Genomic DNA, 5,585 nt, shown 5'->3' with positions numbered 1-5,585 from the left:
GCCCGCGACAAGACTTGAGTGGTCATAAAATATCGTATCAGCTATCGCTACGGTCCTTGTCAAAGATTCAAGTGAAACAGTACACACTTGTTGTTATTGTAGAAATGATTCATGAAATGGCTATCTGAACGAAACTTGTAAAGTCAGATTAACACAGAATACAATTATGATAGTTCCTTTGCGCGAATTAATTTGCAAACAACTGACTTTTAAGGTTCCGAATAAGAAACCAACATGTGAAATTTGGTACAAAAGCACTGTGGACAAGATCGTTGCTAACAAGAGGACATATTCTAGAACTTAAATAATTTGCCTCGACTACATATTTAACAGCAACGGTAACAAGATTAAAGTTATGAGGCGCTTTATTTAAATGGAAGGGTAAAACTACAGTGTCTACGATATTGTTTAATAAAGTAGAAACGAATGGTGAATTATAACAGCTTGCTTTGAACAGACATAATAATGAGGTATGATCTTTGAATAACACGTCTTATGCTTTGTGCTCTTGAAAGGTGCAATTTGCGTAAACACACTCCTGTGAGATGTGCCGTGGTTAAGTATTCTCTTTGAACACACATGACTATGAGATGTGCCCCGGTAAAGCACAATTTGCTCTGAACATACACGACCATGAGATATGGCCTGGTAAAGCACTATTCGCTTTGAATATACACGACCGTGAGATGTGCGTTGGTAAAGCACAATTTGCTCTGAACATACACGACCATGAGATATGATCTGGTAAAGCACTATTCGCTTTGAACATACACGACTGTGAGATATGCTCTGGTAAAGCACAATTCGCTTTAAACATACACGACTGTGATATGTGCTCTGGTAAAGCACAATTTGCTCTGAACATACAAGATCATGAGATATGCTCTGGTAAAGCACTATTCGCTTTGAACATACACGACTGTGAGATATGCTCCGGTAAAGCACAATTTGCTCTGAACATACACGACCGTGAGATATGCTCTGGTAAAGCACAATTCGCTTTGAACATACACGACTGTGATATGTGCTCTGGTAAAGCACAATTTGCTCTGAACATACAAGATCATGAGATATGCTCTGGTAAAGCACATTTCGCTTTGAATACACAACACTGTGATATGTGCTCTGGTAAACACAATTTGCTCTGAACATACAAGATCATGAGATATGCTCTGGTAAAGCACTATTCGCTTTGAACATACACGACTGTGATATGTGCTCTGGTAAAGCACAATTTTCTCTGAACATACACGACCATGAGATATGTGCGTTGGTAAAGCACAGCTTGCTCTGAACATACAAGACCGTGATATGTGCTCTGGTAAAGTACAATTTGCTCTGAACATACACGACCATAAGATATGCCCCGGTAAAGTACAATTTGTTTTGAACATACAAGAACGTGAGATATGCCCCGGTAAAGTACAATTTGTTTTGGACATACAAGACCGTGAGATATTCCCCGGTAAAGTACAATTTGTTTTTTACATACACGACCGTGAGATATGCCCCGGTAAAGTACAATTTGTTTTGAACATACAGGACCGTGAGATATGCCCTGGTAAAGCACAATTTGTTTTGAACATACAAGACCGTGAGATATGTCCCGGTAAAGTGCAATTTGTTTTGAACATACACGACCGTGAGATATGCCCGGTAGAGTACAATTTGTTTTGAACATACAATACCGTGAGATATGCTCTGGTAAAGCACAATTTGTTTTGAACATACAAGACCGTGAGATATGCCCCGGTAAAGCACAATTTGTTTTGAACATATACGACCTTGAGATATGCCCCGGTAAAGTACAATTTGTTTTGAACATACAATACCGTGAGATATGCCCCGGTAAAGCACAATTCTTTCTGAACATACACGACTGTGATATGTGCTCTGGTAAAGCACAATTTGCTCTAAACATACACGACCATGAGATATGCTCTGGTAAAGCACGATTTGCTTTGAACATACACGACTGTGAGATATGTGCGTTGGTACGGCACTATTCGCTTTGAACATACACGACTGTGATATGTGCTCTGGTAAAGCACAATTTGCTCTGAACATACACGACCATGAGATATGCTCTGGTAAAGCACTATTCGCTTTGAATACACACGACTGTGATATGTGCGTTGGTAAAGCACAATTCGCTTTGAACAAACACGACCGTGATATGTGCTCTGGTAAAGCACAATTTGCTCTGAACATACACGACCGTGAGATATGTGCTCTGGTAAAGTACAATTTGCTCTGAACATACACGACCATAAGATATGCCCCGGTAAAGTACAATTTGTTTTGAACATACAAGACCGTGAGATATGCCCCGGTAAAGTACAGTTTGTTTTGGACATACAAGACCGTGCGATATTCCCCGGTAAAGTACAATTTGTTTTGGACATACAAGACCGTGAGATATGCCCCGGTAAAGTACAATTTGTTTTGAACATACAGGACCGTGAGATATGCCCCGGTAAAGTACAATTTGTTTTGAACATACACGACCGTGAGATATGCCCGGGAAAGCACAATTTGCTCTGAACATACACGACCGTGAGATATGCCTGGGAAAGCACAATTTGCTCTGAACATACACGATCATGAGATATGCTCTTGTAAAGCACAATTTGCTCTGAACATACACGATCATGAGATATGCCCCGGTAAAGCACCATTTGCTCTGAACATACACGACCATGAGATATGCCCCGGTAAAGCACCATTCGCTCTGAACATACACGACCATGAGATATGTTCTGGAAAGGTACAATTTACATCTAAAGAACTATAATTAGCACTAAAGGAAGCCTCAATTACCACATACCAACATTTTGGTCGGATATTGGATTTTTTTTATTAACAAACACCAGTTCTGTGAGACTTGTTTTACTTTATTGTTTTGCTTGTATATTACACAAATTCATGGTATTTAAATGAATACTGAAAGTACCTGCAAATGGTGCACGACTGGTAAACATACTTTGTTTCTTAAAGGCCCATTATACCCTAAAATGGTTCCATTTTCATTTTTTTCATCAGCTTTTTGTTTTTGGTGTAATATTATAAATTTCCAAAAAGTGAGCCAATGGCTCATTACCTGAACCATATTTTTCTTCTGTTGCTTTGACAATTATTACTATTTTAGTGATTTAACATTTTGTATTTAAGTAAAAATAATACTTTATTTACATTTTTTTTTAACTTTAATGCTTATTTCACAATCAGGGCTAATTTCTTCAGGTGATAATCACCTAGCATTATGCTAAAACCATTATTCAAATGTTAATAATTAAACTCATGTTTGCCCTTTCCTAAATAATGTGCATTAAATAATAAATGAATATCAGTTAAATTAGACAGAACCATAATGATAACTCCTTGTAAATCATACAGAAGAAAAATACAATATGATCGTGCGAGTTGCGTCCCTTATGAAATATTAATTAAACTGGCTAAACAATCGTGCCAGGGAATATAATAGCTTTTTTGTTATAGAACAGTGTGAAAATGAGGAAGAGGTGAGGATTAAAAGACTTGGACATGACTACCATCCTTGTTGAATTGCATACATACAACAACAAATTACACATCGTGACATGGCATATTGTCAACAGTTGTGGCATACAGTTACTAGATTGTTGTCAACAACCATATCACCACGTCTGTAGGTAGAATATTGAAGAAAAGATATAAATATGTTAACGTGGTAAGCACGTAGAGAACTGCACCTGTCCGGAATGCAAGGTAAATATTCATGCAAATTTGTCAACAAATCTAAGCCCAATTTTTTCAAATGTCCTGGAGTTCTTGTGATAACTCTGAAGATGTCCTAAAGTTATCATGATCACCTTTGTAACAAGTTGAACGTGGATTATTCTATGATTATAACGCCAAAGGAATTTTCAAAGGAGGGAAATGGAAGCGGAACTCGGACATCTATTTGTACGAGCGTATATATAATAATATTGTTTAAAACATCAAATAAACACGTTTCAGATGTCAAAGTAAGAAAAGGGTTGTTGCGTTACATCAAGTTAAAACCTAAAAATATACATAAATGGTATCGGGCCCACCGCACTGCGTTGCAATCGCATGCATTGCCGTCTGCGTTATAATATTTTTTTTCATTTATTTCATTAACACAGGCAATTAAATTACCAAAATATGGTTGTTTTTGTGCAAATATTACAATCAATCAAATTTGAGTCATAAGGGTTTTTTTATCCAGAAACCAAGACTATGACATTTGGGGGCATTTCCAACTTTGTTGATGAAAGAAGATTAATTTCCAAGTACTCCATCCATACAGGAAGTTCACGTAAAAATGCTGGTCGATCGTTAAATGAAATAAATGTCTCTTGTTCTCCATAGCAAAGAATGATTGGGGCATGTTAGCGACCTTGGCCTTAACCACCGGACCGCTTCGCAGATTCACTTTTTTCAATATGTCCATGACTGTACTGTCGATTAATAGCAAAATACTCATTACTTGGCTTATACTGGTGGCGAAGACTAACCACCTTGCTTATACTGGTGGCAAAATGCTTATCACGTGGCTTATACTGGTGGCAAAAGCTAATCACTTGGCTTATAATGTTATCAAAAGGCTTATCACTTGGCTTATACTAGTGGCAAATGCCAATGACTTGGCTTATACTGGTGGCAAAGGCCAATCACTTTCGATGCCATGGCATACAGTTACTTGACTGTTGTCAACAACCATATCACCACGTCTGTAAGTAGAATATAGTCCATTTTTCATCGCCTCTTGTTAAAAATCTAGTAGTTTTGAGTAAAATTTCCAAATCATGTGCTTATTTGCCTATTCGCACGTATTGACCTGTTTATTTCATGTCTTCATCCTTGCCATACGTAATTACCTAATTATAATGCAAATTTGTCAATTAATCTACGCCCAATTTTTCAAATGTCCTGGAGTTTTTGTGATAACTCTGAAGATACCCTAAAGTTATCATGATCACCTTTGTAACAAGTTAAACGTGGATTATTCTATGATTATAAGCAAAGTGAGTAGCATTTGCCAACAGTATAAGCCAAGTGAGTAGCATTTGCCAGCAGTATAAGCCAAGTGAGTAGCATTTGCCAGCAGTATAAGCTAAGTGAGTAGCATTTGCCAGCAGTATAAGCCAAGTGAGTAGCATTTGCCAGCAGTATAAGCCAAGTGAGTAGCATTTGCCAGCAGTATAAGCCAAGTGAGTAGCATTTGCCAACAGTATAAGCCAAGTGAGTAGCATTTGCCAGCAGTATAAGCCAAGTGAGTAGCATTTACAAACAGTATAAGCTAAGTGAGTAGCATCTGCCAGCAGTATAAGCCAGGTGAGTAGCATTTGCCAGCAGTATAAGCTAAGTGAGTAGCATTTGCCAGCAGTATGAGCCAATTGAGTAGCATTTTTCCACCAGTATAGACCACGCAAGCCTACACTCTCTGTAATTTTCATTTTGATATCCCGGACAGACAGATATCATTTATTAACTATTTTGCAGAACAACGTAGAAGAAATAAAGCGAAATTTTAAGGACTTGACCCAAGTGAAGAACGTGCAGGCTTATTCTGACAAATG

This window comes from Ruditapes philippinarum, unplaced genomic scaffold, assembly GCF_026571515.1.
Source record: "Ruditapes philippinarum isolate M1 unplaced genomic scaffold, ASM2657151v2 ctg5005_1_1_1_1, whole genome shotgun sequence".
Lineage (NCBI taxonomy): Eukaryota > Metazoa > Mollusca > Bivalvia > Venerida > Veneridae > Ruditapes > Ruditapes philippinarum.
This window is presented reverse-complemented; position numbering follows the sequence as displayed.